This window comes from Tachyglossus aculeatus, chromosome 6 (assembly GCF_015852505.1).
Source record: "Tachyglossus aculeatus isolate mTacAcu1 chromosome 6, mTacAcu1.pri, whole genome shotgun sequence".
NCBI lineage: Eukaryota > Metazoa > Chordata > Mammalia > Monotremata > Tachyglossidae > Tachyglossus > Tachyglossus aculeatus.
The window spans coordinates 13,061,370-13,081,035 of NC_052071.1; positions in this window are offsets into that span (position 1 = coordinate 13,061,370).

Here is a 19,666-nt window from a genome sequence, read left to right on the forward strand (position 1 = left end):
ACGAAAAGCACTCTGGATCTGGGTTCTAAATCGGAGAGTTGCAGAGAAGCAGCGTGGCTCGGTGGAAAAGAGCACGGGCTTTGGAGTCAGAGGTCAATCAATCAATCAATCAATTGTATTTATTGAGCGCTTACTATGTGCAGAGCACTGAACTAAGCGCTTGGGAAGTACAAATTGGCAACACATAGAGACAGTCCCTACCCAACAGTGGGCTCACAGTCTAAAGTGGGGAGACAGAGAACAGAACCAAACATACCAACAAAATAAAATAAATAGGATAGAAACGTACAAGTAAAATAAATAAATAAATAAATAAATAGAGTCAATCAATCGTATTTATGGAGCGCTTACTGTGTGCAGAGCACTGGACTAAGCGCTTGGGAAGTCCAAGTTGGCAACATACAGAGACGGTCCCTACCCAACAGTGGGCTCACAGTCTAAAAGGTTCAAATCCCGGCTCCGCCAGTTGTCAGCTGGGTGACTTCGGGCAAGTCACTTCACTTCTCTGGGCCTCAGTTCCCTCATCTGCAAAACGGGGATGAAGACTGTGAGCCCCCCGTGGGATAACCTGATCACCTTGTAACCTCCCCAGCGCTTAGAACAGTGCTTTGCACATAGTAAGTGCTTAATAAATGCCATCATCATCATCATCATTAATTCCGGCTCTGCTGCTCGTCTGATGAGAGACCCAAGGCTTCACTTCAATGGGCCTCGGTTTCCTCATCTGTAAAATGGGGGTTGAATCCTACTCCCTTCTTACCTAGACTCACTCTGGGCTTCAAGGCTGTCCATGCCCTCGCCCCCTCCTCCCTCACCTCCCTTCTCTCCTTCTCCAGCCCAGCCCGCACCCTCCGCTCCTCCATCGCTAATCTCCTCACCGTTCCTCGTTCTCGCCTGTCCCACCATCCCACGTCCCACGTCCTCCCCCGGGCCTGGAATGGCCTCCCTCTGCCCATCCACCAAGCTAGCTCTCTTCCTCCCTTCAAGGCCCTACTGAGAGCTCACCTCCTCCAGGAGGCCTTCCCACACTGAGCCCCCTCCTTCCTCTCCCCCTCTTCCCCCCCACCTTACCTCCTTCCCTTCCCCACAGCACCTGTATATATGTATATATGTTTGTACGTATTTATTACTCTATTTTACTTGGACATATTTATTCTATTTATTTTATTCTGTTAATATATTTTGCTTCGTTCTCCGTCTCCCCCTTATAGACTGTGAGCCCGCTGTTGGGTAGGGACCGTCTCTATATGTTGCCAACTTGGACTTCCCAAGCGCTCAGTACAGTGCTCTGCACACAGTAAGTGCTCAATAAATACGATTGAATGAATGAATGAATGGATGAATGAGAGCTGGCAGACACGTTCCCTGCCCATGATGAGCATAGGGTCTAAAAGGGGAGTGGACACTAAAATAAATTCCAGATATGCCTGCAAAGAGCTCCGGAGCTGTGGGCGGGGTGACTACCAATCAATCAATCAATCAATCGTATTTATTGAGCGCTTACTGTGTGCAGAGCACTGTACTAACCGCTTGTACCAAGTGCCTAAAGGGTGAGGAAACACGAATGAGGGTGACGGAGAAGGGACAGGGTGTTGGGGAGAGGAGGGCTTAGTTCCCAAGCGCTTAGTACAGTGCTCTGCATACAGTAAGCGCTCAATAAATACAATTGAATGAATACTTGAGGAAGGCCTCTTGGAGGAGATGGGATTTCTGAACGGCTTTGAAGGCAGGGGAGACCAAAGGAGGATCCTCAGTTCTTCAACCACCCTCTCTCCCTTCGTCGGTCTTTCCTCCACTCGTCTGGACCTGCTGTTTTCTTTCTAATAATAATAATAATAATAATAATAGCATTTATTAAGCGCTTACTATGTGCAAAGCACTGTTCTAAGCGCTGGGGAGATTACAAGGTGATCAGGTTGTCCCACGGAGGGGCTCACAGTCTTCATCCCCATTTTACAGATGAGGGAACTGAGGCCCAGAGAAGTGAAGTGACTTGGCCAAAGTCACACAGCTGACAATTGGTGGAGCCGGGATTTGAACCCATGACCTCTGACTCCAAAGCCCGCGCTCTTTCCACTGAGCCACACTGCTTTCCGGGGGCGGTTTTTCCCTCCTCCATGCTGCTTCCTCCTTCCTGGCTTTATCGCTATTATTATGAGTATTAGTATAAGCCTTATTGTATCCGTTAAGCCCTTACCATGGGTAAAGCACTGTACTGAGCGCCGTGGTTTGATAATAATAATAACGATTATGGTATTTGTCAAGCGCTTACTATGTGCCAAGCACTGTTCTAAGCACCAAGGTTTGATAATAATAATAATAATGGTATTTGTTAAACACTTACAATGTGCCAAGCACTGTTCTAAGCACTGGAGTAGATACAAGATAATCAGTCAATCAATCAATCGTATTTATTGAGCACTTACTGTGTGCAGAGCACTGTACTAAGCGCTTGGGAAGTACAAGTTGGCAACATATAGAGACAGCCCCTACCCAATAGTGGGCTCACAGTCTAATCAGGTTGTCCCATTAGCCCAGCATTACCTCCCTTTGCTCTACCCTCCCCAATCCCTCAGCATTTGTGTACTGCTGCATTATGACAATATAATTATATTAACTGATATAATTAATTATATTATTAATATAATACATCAATAATAGTACTGTTGTATTATAATGATAATAATAATGACTCCGCCACATGTCTGCTGTGTGATCTTGGGCAAGTCACTTAACTTCTCTGGGCCTCAGTTACCTCATCTGTAAAATGGGGATTAAGACTGTGAGCCCCACGTGGGACAACCTGATCACCCTGCATCCTCCCCAGCGCTTAGAACAGTGCTTTGCAAATAGTAAGCGCTTAATAAATGCCAATTATTATTATTATTACTGAGCCACGCTGCTCCTCCCGTTGCCCCACGTGGGGCTCACAGTCCCAATCCCCATTTTCCAGATGAGGCCGCTGAGGCCCAGAGGAGTGAAGCGACTTGCCCAAGATCACAGAGCGTGGCAGAGCCGGGATTTGAACCCAGGTCCTTCTGAATCCCAGGCCTCTAGGCGACGTCCAGTGAGTGTGGGGCCGGCCCGGTCTGTCCGGGCCTCAGTTCCCATCCGGTGCCGGGAATCCTGGCTCGGCCCAGGCCTCCCGGCCCGCTCGGGCTGGATGCGGACCTCGGCTTTCCTATGGGAATGGCGAGTCCAGCGGCAAAGCGCTGACAGATCCCGTCCTCACCCCTTCATTGCTGCATTTTCTCTGCATTGGTGGAATTCCTTTCCCAGGGCAGGCGGTCCTCGCCTTCCCGGGATAGCCGCGGCCTCCGGACAGGAAGGAGGCCGGACTCCTGTACTGTTGCAAGGGATTCCTCTCCCAAGCGCTTAGTACGGTGCTCTGCATACAGTAAGCGCTCAATAAATACGACCGAATGAATGAATGAACTCGACCTTGACCAGTCCCTTTGATGGCCCTTTAATAATAATAATAATTGTATTTGTTAAGCGCTTACTCTGTGCAAAGCACTGTTCTACGGGAGCAGCGTGGCTCAGTGGCAAGAGCCCGGGCTTGCGAGTCAGAGGTCGTGGGTTCTAATCCCGGTTCCGCTGGTCTGCTGTGTGGCCTCGGGCAAGCCGCTTCACTTCTCTGAGCCTCGGTTCCCTCATCTGTAAAATGGGGATGAAGACTGTGAGCCCCCCGTGGGACAACCTGATCACCTTGTAACCTCCCCAGCGCTTAGAACAGTGCTTTGCACATAGTAAGCGCTTAATAAATGCCATCATCATCATCATCATCATCTGGAAAATGGGGATTAAGACTGTGAGCCCCGCCGTGGGGCAACCTGATCACCTTGTTTCCCCCTCAGCGCTTAGAACAGTGCTTTGCACATAGTAAGCGCTTAATAAATGCCATCATCATCATCATCATCATCTGGAAAATGGGGATTAAGACTGTGAGCCCCCCGTGGGACAACCTGATCACCTTGTAACCTCCCCAGCGCTTAGAACAGTGCTTTGCACATAGTAAGCGCTTAATAAATGCCATCATCATCATCATCATCATCTGGAAAATGGGGATTAAGACTGTGAGCCCCCCCGTGGGGCAACCTGATCACCTTGTTTCCCCCTCAGCGCTTAGAACAGTGCTTTGCACATAGTAAGCGCTTAACAAATACCATTATCAGCATCATCATCATCATTCTCTGGGCCTCGGTTCCCCCATCTGTCAAACGGGGATGAAGACTGTGGACCCCACCTGTGACTGTGAGCCCGCTGTTGGGTAGGGACCGTCTCTACATGTCGCCGAATTGTACTTTCCAAGCGCTTAGTACAGTGCTCTGCACACAGTAAGCGCTCAATAAATACGACTGAATGAATGAATGACAACCCGATGACCCCGAATCTCCCCCGGCACTTAGAAGAGTGCTTGGTACATAGTAAGCGCTTAACAAATCCCACCATAATCATCATCACTGGCCTATTTCCCCATCATATTTCCCCAGAGCGGCGGGAGCAGAGGGAAGCAACAGGGCCCGGTGGAAAGAGCCCGGGCTTTGGAGTCAGAGGTCATGGGTTCGAATCCCGCTCCGCCACATGTCCGCTGTGTGATCTTGGGCAAGTCACTTCACTTCTCTGGGCCTCAGTTCCCTCATCTAGAAAATGGGGATGAAGACTGTGAGCCCCCCGTGGGACAACCTGATCACCTTGTAACCTCCCCAGCACTTAGAACAGTGCTTTGCACATAGTAAGCACTTAATAAATGCTATCATTATTATTATTATTATTATTATCATCACGGAGGGGACCCTGGGGGTAGGGGAGAGCACCTCCCCCCGCCCTTCCTCAGCCACTGCCCACCCAGGCCGATCAGTCAATCGTATTTATTGAACGCTCATGGTGTGCCGAGCTCTGTACTAAGCGCTTGGGTGAGTACAATACAATAAACAGACATTCCCCGCCCGCAGTGAGCTTACGGTCTGTCCACCCAGGCCAGAAAACACCAGCGGCCCTAACAACGGCGGCTCCGGTGAAATCAATCAATCAATCAATCGTATTTATTGAGCGCTTACTGTGTGCAGAGCACTGTAATAAGCGCTTGGGAAGTCCAAGTCGGCAACCTATAGAGACGGTCCCTACCCAACAGTGGGCTCACAGTCGAGAAGGGGGAGACAGAGAACAAAACCAAACATACTAACAAAATAAAATAAATAGAATAGATAGGTACAAAAGGTGAAAGATATGAAAGGTGAAAGCCTTATTGAAGGCCTGCCTCCTCCATGAAGCCTTCCCGGACTACTCCCTGCCTTTCCTCATCTCCCACTCCCTTCTGTGTCGCCTTGACTTGCTCCTTTTATTCATCCCCCTTCCCACAGTATTTAAGTCCAGATCTGTCATTTTATTTATTTATACTGATGTCTGTCTCCCTCCCCTCTAGACCGTGAGCTCGTTGTGGGCAGGGATTGTCACTCTTTATTGTTGCATTGTTCTTTCCCAAAAGCTTAGTACAGTGCTTTGCACACAGTAAGCGCTTAATAATATGACTGACTGAATAATAATAATAATAATGGCATTTCTTAAGCGCTTACTATGTGCAAAGCACTGTTCTAAGTGCTGGGGGGATACAAGGTTGTCCCAAGTGGGGCTCACAGTCTTCATCCCCATTTTCCAGATGAGGTCACTGAGGCCCAGAGAAGTGAAGCGACTTGCCCAAAGTCACCCAGCTGACAAGTGGCGGAGCCGGGATTTGAACCCATGACCTCCGACTCCAAAGCCCGGGCTCTTTCCCACTGAGCCACGCTGCTTCTATGAATGAATGAATGATGGTTGTCAAGCGCTGTCCTCCCCAGCGCTTAGAACGGTGCTTTGCACAGAGTAAGCACTTAATAAATGCCATCATTACTATTATTATTTGCCAAGCACAATAAGACCACAGCACGGCATAGCCTTGGGCCTGGGACTCAGAAGGTCATGGGTTCTAATTCAGGTCACCTTGGGCAGGTCAGTTCACTTCTTGTTGCCAACTTCTATTCCCCAAGCGCTTAGTACAGTGCTCTGCACACAGTAAGTGCTCAATAAATATGATTGATTGATTCTCTGGGCCTCAGTTCCCTCATCTGTAAAAAGCGGGGATTAAGAGTGTGAGGCCCAGGTGAGACAGGGACTGTGCCCCGCCGGATTTGCCTGTATCCATCTCAGCGCTTAGCACAGTGTCCGGCACACGCGGTAAGCGCTTAAAAAATATCACTGTTATTATTATAATCAAACTGGATCGGGTCCACGCCTCGCAAGGGGCTTGCTATTTAAGCGGGAATGAGGACGGGGATTTTATCTTTGTTTTACAGCTGGCCCTTATTAGAGAAATCGCATTTGTTGGTTTTTTGCTCTAGTCCTCCCAAGCCCGGGGCCTACTCCCTTTTCTGTCCATCATCATCATCATCAATCGTATTTATTGAGCGCTTACTATGTGCAGAGCACTCTACTAAGCGCTTGGGAAGTACAAATTGGCAACATATAGAGACAGTCCCTACCCAGCAGTGGGCTCACAGTCCATGTCAGTCAATCCTATTTACTGAGCACCTACTGTGTGCGGAGCACTGTACTGAACACTTGGGAGAGAATAATTCTCTGCCCACACGCTTACAGCCCTCCTAGGTCCTAAAGCAGCTGGGCCCGAGGCCCCGGCCCGGTCTGGTGGCGGATCTATCGATTTCCCCGGCCCCGGATTCTCCAACAAAACCCTTCCTGTTTCTTCAGAGGAACGGATTTAATCCAGGCGGGAGAGCGGAATTGAGGAGCGGGAGAGGGGGATTTCTTCCCTTGAGTCCTGGTTTAGGGGTGGCGGGGGAGGAGGAAGAGAGTTTGCCCGGAGGAAGCCACTTTTACAGCAGCGGGCACCCTGAGGGCTCGACTGGTCATCATCATCATCAATCATATTTATTGAGCGCTTACTATGTGCAGAGCACTCTACTAAGCGCTTGGGAAGTACAAATTGGCAACACATAGAGACAGTCCCTACCCAACAGTGGGCTCACAGTCTAAAAGGGGGAGACAGAGAACAAAACCAAACATACCAACAAAATAAAATAAATAGGATAGATATGTACAAGTAAAATAAATAAATAAATAGAGTAATAAATATGTACAACCATATATACATATATACAGGTGCTGTGGGGAAGGGAAGGAGGTAAGATGGGGGGATGGAGAGGGGGACGAGGGGAGAAGAAGGAGGGGGCTCAGTCTGGGAAGGCCTCCTGGAGGAGGTGAGCTCTCAGTAGGGCCTTGAAGGGAGGAGGAGAGCTAGCTTGGCGGATGGGCGGAGGGAGGGCATTCCAGGCCCGGGGGAGGATGTGGGCCGGGGGTTGATGGCGGGACAGGCGAGAACGAGGCCCGGTGAGGAGATTAGCGGCGGAGGAGCGGAGGGTGCGGGCTGGGCTGGAGAAGGAGAGAAGGGAGGTGAGGTAGGAGGGGGCGAGGGGATGGACAGCCTGGAGGCCCAGGGTGAGGAGTTTCTGCCTGATGCGCAGATTGATCGGTAGCCATTGGAGGTTTTTGAGGAGGGGAGTGATATGCCCAGAGCGTTTCTGGACAAAGATAATCCGGGCAGCAGCATGAAGTATGGATTGAAGTGGGGAGAGACAGGAGGATGGGAGATCAGAGAGAAGGCTGGTGCAGTAGTCCAGACGGGATAGGATGAGAGCTTGAATGAGCAGGGTAGCGGTTGGGATGGAGAGGAAAGGGCGGATCTTGGCAATGTTGCGGGGCTGAGACCGGCAGGTTTTGGTGACGGCTTGGATGTGTCTGTCCCCCTGCCTCTAAGCAGGTAAATAGTACAAAGAGGGTGAAGGGTAGGAGCCCACTGTTGGGTAGGGACTGTCTCTATATGCTGCCAATTTGTACTTCCCAAGCGCTTAGTACAGTGCTCTGCACATAGTAAGCGCTCAATAAATAGGATTGATGATGTTGATGATGGTTCAGATTTGGGGCACGGGAAGGGGAGAATCCACCTGACCTTGGCAAGCTTCAGCAGGCCTGTGCTTTTCAGATAATAATAATAATGATAACGGCATTTATTAAGCGCTTACTACGTGCAAAGCACTGTTCTAAGCGCTGGGGCGGTTACAAGGTGATCAGGTTGTCCCACTGGGGGCTCACAGTCTTCATCCCCATTTGACAGATGAGGTCACAGAGGCACAGAGAAGTGAAGCGACTTGCCCAGAGTCACCCAGCTGACAAGTGGCGGAGCCGGGATTTGAACCCACGACCCCTGACTCCAAAGCCCCTGCTCTTTTCCACTGAGCCACGCTGGCATCCAGCCCATCACAGAGGCCGGCAACCGCCGTGCCATCTGCAGCCTCTTTTTCACGTCTTGCCCAAGCAGCTCCTTGATTCCCGCGCTGAGCTCCCTGGGAAAATGAGCGAAACACCTCGAGACTGCCAGCGAGCAGAAGGGAAGGTAGGAGAGGGAAAATAATAATAATAATGATAATAATAATAATAATAATGGCATTTATTAAGCACTTACGATGTGCCAAGCACTGTCCTAAGCGCTGGGGAGGTTACAAGTTGATCAGGTTGCCCCACGGGGGGGGTTCACAGTCTTCATCCCCATTTTCCAGATGAGGTAACTGAGGCACAAGTGACTTGCCCAAAGTCACCCAGCTGACAGTTGGCGGAGCCGGGATTTGAACCCATGACCTCTGACTGCAAATAATAATACTAATAATGGCATTTATTAAGCGCTTACTATGTGCAAAGCACTGTTCTAAGCGCAGGGGAATTTACAAGGTGACCAGGTTGTCCCGCGATGGGGCTCACAGTCTTAATCCCCATTTTACAGAGGAGGGAACTGAGGCCCAGAGAATAATAATAATAATAATAATGGCATTTATTAAGCACTTACTATATGCAAAGCACTGTTCTAAGTGCCAGGGAGGTTACAAGGTGATCAGGTTGTCCCACTGGGGACTCACAGTCTTAATCCCCATTTTACAGATGAGGTAACTGAGGCCCAGAGAAGTGAAGTGACTTGCCCAAAGTCACCCAGCTGACAAGTAGCAGAGCTGGGATTTGAACCCATGACCTCTGACTTCAAATCCCGGGCTCTGTCCGCTGAGCCACGCTGCTTCCCAACTTCCCAAGCGCTTAATACAGTGCTCTGCCCCCAGTAAATTTTATTTTTTCGGTATGTTTGGTTCTGTTCTCTGTCTCCCCCTTTTAGACTGTGAGCCCACTGTTGGGTAGGGACTGTCTCTATATGCTGCCAACTTGGACTTCCCAAGCGCTTAGTACAGTGCTCTGCACACAGTAAGCGCTCAATGAATACGATTGATTGATTGATTGATAAATACGACGGAATGAATGAATGAATGAATGAAGCACTGTTCTAAGCTCTGGGGGGTTACAAGGTGATCCGGGCTCTTTCCACTGGGCCACGCTGCTTTTCTAAGGAGTCTATAAAATAAGCCGATAAAATAAGGAGCCCATTTTCCCCGGAATCTCTTAGGGGAATAACTCGCCTCCGAATCGACCCCTGATCGTGGCAGGGGAGTTTGTGGCCACCGATGAGGCTTAGAGCTCTGCCAGATGGGGCTACCCCGAATGGAAAGGTCTAAGCCAAAGCCTCCAAGTCTGGGCGCAGCAGCATGGGAAAGAGGTGGACTGAGCGACGGTGGAGAGGTTGACGGGCCTGGGAATCGGAAGGTCCTGGGTTCGAATTCCGGCTCCGCCGCTTGTCTGCTGGGTGACTTGGCTTCTCTGGGCCTCAGTGACCTCATCTGGAAAATGGGGATCGAGACCGGGAGCCCCACGTGGGACAGGGACCGTGTCCAACCCGATCGGCCGGTATCCACCCCAGTGTTTAGTACAGGGCCTAGAATACAGTAAGCCCTTAACAAATACCATAATTATTATTTTTAGTATTATCAAAACAGTGATCAGAGACTCAGAAACTCATCAGAGACTCAAGTTGCTTTATTTTTTTTTTACTGCGTGGAAGGAGGCATGGTCTAGTGGATAGAGCATGGGCCTGGGACTCAGAAGGTCATGGGTTCCAATCCTGCCTTTGCCACTAGTCTGCTGTGTGACCTTGGGCAAGTCACTTCACTTCTCTGGGCCTCAGTTCCCTCGTCTGTCAAATAGGGATTAAACTGTGAGCCCTATGTGGGACAGGGACTGTATCCAACCTATTTCTAGACTGTGGGCCCACTATTGGGTAGGGACCGTCTCTATATGTTGCCAACTTGTACTTCCCAAGTGCTTAGTACAGTGCTCTGCACACAGTAAGCGCTCAATAAATACGACTGAATGAATGACTCTCCCTCAGCACTCAGAACAGTGCTTGACACATAGTAAGTGTTGAACAAATGCCATCATCATCCTCATCCCATGTGGACCATCCAACTCCCATAATTTCCCCTTCCCCATCCCCTCCTCACCCTACAGTGGCCCAGCATGGACCATCCAACTCCCATAATTTCCCCTTGCCCATCCTCTCCTCACCCTTCAGTGACCCACCATGGACCACCCCGCTCCCACAATTTCCCCTTCCCCACCTCCGCCTCACCCTTCAGTGACCCGGCATGGACCACCCCGCTCCCATAATTCCCCCATCCCCGACTCTCCCTCCACTGGCCCGGCATGGACGCTCATCCCTGGATCCCCCCAAGCCTCCCTTTCCTGTGCCGCTATTCCCGGCCGCAGAGCTCCCCGTGGGAACGATCCGTGTGCTTGCCCACCACGGGGTGAAGAACTACTTCCTTTAGCCTATCTCATCCCTGGCACCTTCCAGTTGCACAGCGTGGCACTTCCTCCTTCTGGCATGTTGAGGAATTCGGGAACGATTCCGAATTTGCGCCGCCCACGCCTCTCACGGGCGAGTACGCTTCACTCCGGCCCGCTCTCCGCCTCCCCGGACCATTCTCAACCTCTGGAATCCCACTTCCCCCTCTAGACTGTAAGCTCCTTGTGGGTAGGGGATGTGCCTGTTACACTGCTGTACTGTACTCTCCCAAGCGCTTAGTACAGTGGGAGAAGCAGCGTGGCCGTGTGACTTTAGGCCAGCCACTTCACTTCTCTGGGCCTCAGTTTCCTCCTCTGCAAAACGCTGATGAAGCCTGTGAGCCCCACGTGGGACAACGAGATCACCTTGTATGTACCCCGGCGCTTGGCATATAATAAGCGCTTAACCAATCCCACCTAATAATTATTATTATTAGGAGGGAGAGTCGGTGGGACAGAATGGCGGTTCCTGGGAGCGGGGTGCTGCATCTGACCGCTCCCCGGATCCGGCCGCTCCGAATAATAATAATAATGATGCCATTTGTTAAGCGCTTACTATGTGCAAAGCGCTGTTCTAAGCGCTGGGGGGGATACAGTGTGATCAGGTTGTCCCACGGGGGGCTCACATAGAGAAGCAGCGTGGCTCAGTGGAAGGAGCCCGCTTGTATGTTGCCGACTTGTTCTTCCCAAGCGCTTAGTACAGTGCTCTGCACACAGTAAGCGCTCAATAAATACGATTGAATGAATGAATGAATGAATGAATGAGCCCGGGCTTTGGATTCGAATCCCAGCTCCACCACAAGTCTGCTGTGTGACCTTGGGCAAGTCACTTAGCTTCTCTGAGCCTCAGTTCCCTCATCTGTAAAAAATGGGGATTAAGACTGTGAGCCCCACGTGGGACAACCTGATCACCTTGTATCCCCCCAGCGCTTAGAACAGTGCTTTGCACATAGTAAGCGCTTAACAAATGTCATTATTATTATTGTTATTATTATTAATCCCCATTTTTACAGGTGAGGCGACTGAGGCTCAGAGACGTGAAGTGACTTGCCCAGGGTCACACAGCAGACTTGTGGCGGAGCCAGGGTTCGAACCCAGGACCTCTGCCTCCAAAGCCCGGGCTCTTTCCACCGAGCCACGCTGGGAGGGAGAAGCTCACGTGACTCTCACCCTTGAGTGAACTTTCTGGGGCAACTGCTTAATGCGTCTCCATTTATCTTTCCCTGACAGTTTATGATTTTAAGGAAATTGGAGATGTTTGTTTTAAAAGGGGGTGGGGATGGGGGGGGATTGGACATTTTAGCACCATCTGCGGGTATTCAGATTAACTCTTGAAACCCAACACGGGCTACCTCCTTTGCCTGCTGGCTGGGCATCTTGCGGCTCCCATTAAGTGCATTCATCCGTTCATTCAGTCGTATTTATTGAGCGCTCACTATGTGCAGAGCACTGGACTGAGCGCTTGGGAAGTCCAAGCTGGCAACATACAGGGATGGTCCCTACCCAACAGTGGGCTCACAGTCTAGAACTGGGCATCTTGCGGCTCCAATTAAGTGCATTCACTCGTTCATTCTCCATTCCCCCCCATCTCACCTCCTTCCCTTCCCCACAGCCCCTGTATGTATGTTTGTACATATTTATTACTCTATTTATTTATTTATTTTACTTGTCCATATCTATTCTATTTATTTTATTTTGTTAGTATGTTTGGTTTTGTTCTCTGTCTCCCCCTTTTAGACTGGGAGCCCACTGTTGGGTAGGGACCGTCTCTATATGTTGCCAACTTGGACTTCCCAAGTGCTTAGTACAGTGCTCTGCACACAGTAAGCGCTCAATAAATACGATTGATTGATTGATTGATTGACTGTGCTGCCTGCTTCTTGGGGGCTGACCATCTCACCCAATCGAGCCACCTAAAACGGGGGGGATCCCCCTTCTTCCTGAACCCCAGCTTTCAATATCCACCGCCACAGACCAGGGCAAAGCCCGGCCTTGGTTTCATTTCCTTATCGGTCTCCTCCGCCGGGCTGTAAGCTCCCTGAGGGCTGGGATTTTTGCCTCCTTGCCCTAGTGTCCTCTCCCTAGCGCTTAGTACAGTACTCTGCATGAAGCAGGCATTCATTAAATACCACTGATGGATTGACTGGTTGTGGGGAAGGCTTGCATTCGGGAGAAATGAATTTAGAATGGAAAAGCCACTGGCACTGGAGGAGAGACCCAAAGGGACAGGCAGTGGGCGTATCAATCAATCAATCAATCAATCAATCGTATTTATTGAGCGCTTGCTGTGTGCAGAGCACTGTACTAAGCGCTTGGGAAGTCCAAGTCGGCAACACATAGAGACAGTCCCTACCCAACAGCGGGCTCACAGTCTAGAAGGGGGAGACAGAGAACAAAACCAAACATACTAACAAAATAGAATAGATATGTACATGTAAGATAAATAAATAAATAAATAGAGTAATAAATATGTACAAACATATTGTTTTAAACATATAGATATATTATATATATAATAAATAATAATAAATTAAATATTAAAAAATAAATAATAAGTAAATAATAAATAGGTAATAAAATATATACATATATTATACAATTTATACATTTATACATATATACAGGTGCTGTGGGGAAGGGAAGGAGGTAAGATGGGGCATATGTAAGAATCGCAACCGCAGAAACTGCCTGGGAGAAGCAGTGTGCCTTCGTGGCTACAGCACAGGCCTGGAAGCAAGCAGGACCTGGGTTCTAATCCCGGCTCCACCGCCTGTCTGCTGTGTGACCTTGGGCAACTCAATCCACATACCTGGGCCTCGGTTACCTCTGATGTAAGGTGGGGATTATGACGGTGAGCCCCATGTGGGGCATGGACTGGGTCCCACCTGATTAACTTTGATCTACCCCAGAGCTTATTAGTACAGTGCTTGGCACAGAGTAAGCACTTAACAGATGCCATTAAAAAATAAAAAATAAAAAAAACCCAACTCCCAGAGACAACCACCGTCAATATCGATCCAACCGTGCTGCAGAGTCCTCCAGGAATTACCAGAGCAGAGGGAAACAGGGTCTCAGCCCAGAGCTTAGAACGGTGCTTGGCACATATATATGTCTATATGTTTGTACATATTTATTACTCTATTTATTGATTGATTTATTTTACTTGTACATACCTATTCTATTTATTTTATTTTGTTAGTATGTTTGGTTTTGTTCTCTGTCTCCCCCTTCTAGACTGTGAGCGCACTGTTGGGTAGGGATCGTCTCTATATGTTGCCAACTTGGACTTCCCAAGCGCTTAGTACAGTGCTCTGCACACAGTAAGCGCTCAATAAATACGATCGATTGATTGATTGATATTCATTCATTTAATTGTACTTATTGAGCATTTACTGTGGGCAGAGCGTTGTATTGAGCATTTGGGAGTGGACAACACAGCAATAAATAGACGCATTCCCTGCCCACAACGAGCTTACAGTCTAGATTCGGGGGGGAGACAGACATCAATACACATAAATAAATGCCAGATACGGACATGAGTGCTGCGGGGCTGGGAGAGGAGGTGAATAAAGGGATATTCCCTGCCCACAACGAGCTTACAGTCTAGATTGGGGGGGTGGACAGACATCAATACACATAAATAAATGCCAGATATGGACATGAGTGCTGCGGGACCGGGAGAGGAGATGAATAAAGGGATATTCCCTGCCCACAACGAGCTTACAGTCTAGATTGGAGGGGGAGACAGACATCAATACACAGAAATAAATGCCAGATACGACATGAGTGCTGCGGGGCTGGGAGAGGAGATGAATAAAGGGATATTCCCTGCCCACAACGAGCTTACAGTCTAGATTGGAGGGGGGAGACAGACATCAATACACAGAAATAAATGCCAGATACGACATGAGTGCTGCGGGGCTGGGAGAGGAGATGAATAAAGGGATATTCCCTGCCCACAACGAGCTTACAGTCTAAACTGGGGGGGGAGACAGACATCAATATACAGAAATAAATGCCAGATACGGACATGAGTGCTACGGGGCTGGGAGAGGAGATGAATAAAGGGACATTCTCTGCCCACAACGAGCTTACAGTCTAAACTGGGGGGGGAGACAGACATCAATACACAGAAATAAATGCCAGATACGGACATGAGTGCTGCGGGGCTGGGAGAGGAGATGAATAAAGGGACATTCTCTGCCCACAACGAGCTTACAGTCTAAACTGGGGGGGAGACAGACATCAATACACAGAAATAAATGCCAGATACGGACATGAGTGCTGCGGGGCTGGGAGAGGAGATGAATAAAGGGACATTCTCTGCCCACAACGAGCTTACAGTCTAAACTGGGGGGGAGACAGACATCAATACACAGAAATAAATGCCAGATACGGACATCAGTGCTACGGGACTGTGAGAGGAGATGAATAAAGGGAGCAAGTCAGGGCGACGCAGAAGGGCTTGGGAAAAGAGGAAAGGGAGGGCTTAGTCTGGGAAGGCCTCTTGGAGGAGACGGGCTTTCAAAATAAGGCTTTGAACAGGACGGTAGTAATCGGCGGATTTGAGGAGGGAGGGTGTTCCAGGCCGGACTTGGACGAAGGGTTGGCGGGGAGATGGGCAAGATGGAGGCGCAGTGAGAAGTGTATGGACTGGGCTGGAGGAGAGTAGCGAGGTGAGGTAGGAGGGGACAAGGTGGTGGAGAACTTACTAAATACCATCATCCGCATGATAGGAGTCTAATTTGAGGGTCCGGACCTACCCAAAAAATCAGAAAAAGATCGACAGAGTCCTATGCGAATGCTGGAGTAGGTGAAGGGACCAGGGCCGGTGGGAGGGTGAAGTCAAATCTGGGCAGGCTTCGGGCGGGAGGAGGGCCTTTAGGAGCACTGGGAAAGGCTGTCCATCCCCTCGCCCCCTCCTACCTCACCTCCCTTCTCTCCTTGTCCAGCCCAGCCCGCACCCTCCGCTCCTCTGCCGCTAATCTCCTCACCGTTCCTCGTTCTCGCCTGTCCCGCCATCAATCCCCAGCCCACGTCCTCCCCCGGGCCTGGAATGCCCCCAATCCCTCTGCCCATCCGCCAAGCTAGCTCTCTTACTCCCTTCAAGGCCCTACTCAGAGCTCACCTCCTCCAGGAGGCCTTCCCAGACTGAGCCCCCACCTTCCTCTCCCCCCCATCCCCCCCGCCTTACCTCCTTCCCTTCCCCACAGCACCTACATATATGTATATATGTTTGTACATATTTATTACTCTATTTATTTTATGTGTACATTCATTCATTCAATCGTATTGATTGAGCGCTTACTGTGTGCAGAGCACTGTACTAAGCGCTTGGGAAGTCCAAGTTGGCAACATAGAGAGACGGTCCCTACCCAACAGCGGGCTCACAGTCTAGAAGGGGGAGGCAGAGAACAAAACATATTAACAAAATAAAGAGAATAAATATGCACAAATTAAATAAATAGTCCAAGTTGGCAACATCTAAAGACGGTCCCTACCCAACAGCGGGCTCACAGTCTAGAAGGGGGAGACAGAGAACAAAACAAAACATATTAACAAAATAAACAGAATAAATATGCACAAATTAAATAAATAAATAGGGTAATAAATTCATACAAACATATACATATATACAGGTGCTGTGGGGAGGGGAAAGAGGTAAGGCGGGCTGGCCAACTGGCCACCTGAGTCTCTCCCGCTAACAATGCCATACAACAAGGCAATCAGAGTCCATCCTGCCTTTTTTTCCCTCTCCCGCTCTTCCTCACTGCCCCCTTTTCCTTTTTCTGTCTCCATCCCCCACCGCACCAAATCACACACACACACACACACAAAAGAAAAAAACCCAACACTCACAGATACATATCCTTATCCAGTTTGGCTGCAAAATGCCTTGGCATCTGTCCACAGCCATAATAATTACGATCGCTTTCCGGTATATGATCCACATCATCGTGGACGATCAAACGGCCCCACTCCAAGTCCTTCATTGCTTCGCGAAAGCCAACGTTGAAGAGCACGGCACGATTAAAGGGAGCACGATTAGAGAAGCAGCGTGGCTCAGTGAAAAGGGTACGGGCTTTGGAGTCAGAGGTCACGGGTTCGAATCCCGACTCCCCCACATACCTGCTGTGTGATCTTGGGCAAGTCACTTAACTTCTCTGGGCCTCAGTTCCCTCATCTGTAAAATGGGGATTAAGACTGTGAGCCCCACGTGGGACAACCTGATCACCCTGTATCCCCCCCCAGCGCTTAGAACAGTGCTTGGCACATAGTAAGCGCTTAACAAATGCCTATTATTATTATTAAAGGGCTGGGTACCAGCTTGCTCGATACATACCTATTCTATTTATTTTATTTTGTTAGTATGTTTGGTTCTGTTCTCTGTCTCCCCCTTTTAGACTGCGAGCCCACTGTTGGGTAGGGACCGTCTCTATGTGTTGCCAACTTGTGCTTCCCAAGCGCTTAGTCCAGTGCTCCGCACACAGTAAGCGCTCAATAAATACGATTGATTGATTGATTGATTGATTGATTGAAGACAGGCGCAAGAGGGGGAACGTCTCGGATTCAGATCGGGCCGTTGCGGAGAACGGACCCGAGGGGAGCCCGTGGCGGGCAGCTGAGTTGAACCGTCACTACAACACGAGAAGCAGCGTGGTCTAGTGGGTAGAGCGCCGGCCTGAGTGTTAGAAGGACCTGGGTTCTGATCCCGGCTCTGCTGTGTGACCTTGGGCGAGTCACTTCACTTCTCTGGGCCTCAATTCCCTCATCTGGAACATGGGGATTGAGGCTGGGAGCCCAGTGCGGGACAAGGACTGTGTCCAACCCAATGTGCTTGTGTCCACCCCAGCGCTAAGCACAGTGCCTGGCACATAGAAAGCACTTAACCAATACCACTGATGTTATTATTATTATTATTATCATCATCATTATTATTAGAGTAGACAGGCTTGGGAGTCAGAATGACCTGGGTTCTAATCCCAGCTTTGCCACGCGACCGCTCTGTGACCGTGGGCAAGTCATTTTACTTCTTCGAGCCTCAGTTACCCCCTCCATTCACTCAATCCTATTTATTGAGCACTCACTGTGTGCAGAGCACTATACTAAGCGCTAAGCACTGCTATTAAATGCAGATAAAAACTGTGAGCCCGATGCGGGACAGGGACCGTGTCCAACCTGATTACCTTGTATCTGCCCCAGCGCTTAGTACAGTGCCTGGCGCATAGTAAGCACTTAGCAAATACCACCATTATTATTATCATTATTCTCTGCGCCTCAGTTACCTCATCTGGAAGATGGGGATTAGGATTGTGAGCCCCATGGGGGATAGGGACTGGGTCCAACCCGATCTGCTTTTCCCAAACCCAGCACTTAGCACAAAGTAAGTGCTTAACAAATACCACACAAAAACAACCTTGCATTGGGCGCTTTGAGTTTGGGGACAGGGCAGTCATCATCATCATCATCATCATCAATCGTATTTATTGAGCGCCTACTATGTGTAGAGCACTGTACTAAGCGCTTGGGAAGTACAAATTGGCAACATATAGAGAGGGGCCCTACCCAACAGTAGGCTCACATGGAAGGGTAGATCTTCAGAAAACCTCTCTCAAGGAGCAGAGGATGGAAAGAAAACACATATCCGAACCTCCCACCAGTAATAATAATAAAGGAATCAATTAATACTAATACTAATAATAATAATGATGGCATTTGTTAAGCGCTTCCTATGTGCAAAGCACTGTTCTAAGCGCTGGGGGGGATACAATGTGCTATTAAGCACATACTATGTGCCAAGCACCATTCTTGAGACCTGTCGACTTGTTTTCCTTTGTTGTCTGTCTCCCCCCTCTAGACTGTGAGCCCATTGCTGGGTAGGGACCATCTCTGGTGCCGAACTGTACTCTCCCAAGCGCTTAGTACAGTGCTCTGCACACGGAAGCGCTCAATAAATACAACTGAATGAATGAATGAAAAGTGCTGGGCTGAATACGAGCAAATAATAATAATGATGGCATTTATTAAGCGCTTACTATGTGCAAAGCACTGTTCTAAGTGCTGGGGAGGTTACAAGGTGATCAGGTTGTCCCACGGGGGCTTCACAGTCTTAATCCCCATTTTACAGATGAGGGAACTGAGGCCCAGAGAAATGAAGTGACTTGCCCAAAGTCACACAGCTGACAATTGGCGGAGTTGGGATTTGAACCCATGACCTCTGACTCCAAAGCCCGGGCTCTTTCCACTGAGCCACGCTGCTTCTCTACACTGCTCTGCACATAGTAAGCGCTCAATAAATATGATTGGATGAATGAATGAAAAGTGCTGGGCTGAATACGAGCAAATAATAATAATGATGGCATTTATTAAGCGCTTACTATGTGCAAAGCACTGTTCTAAGTGCTGGGGAGGTTACAAGGTGATCAGGTTGTCCCACGGGGGCTTCACAGTCTTAATCCCCATTTTACAGATGAGGGAACTGAGGCCCAGAGAAATGAAGTGACTTGCCCAAAGTCACACAGCTGACAATTGGCGGAGTTGGGATTTGAACCCATGACCTCTGACTCCAAAGCCCGGGCTCTTTCCACTGAGCTACGCTGCTTCTCTACAGTGCTCTGCACATAGTAAGTGCTCAATAAATACGATTGGATGAATGAATGAAAAGTGCTGGGCTGAATACGAGCAAATAATAAAAATGATGGCATTTATTAAGCGCTTACTATGTGCAAAGCACTGTTCTAAGTGCTGGGGAGGTTACAAGGTGATCAGGTTGTCCCACGGGGGGCTCACAGTCTTAATCCCCATTTTACAGATGAGGGAACTGAGGCCCAGAGAAGTGAAGTGACTTGCCCAAAGTCACACAGCTGATAATTGGTGGAGTCGGGATTTGAACCCA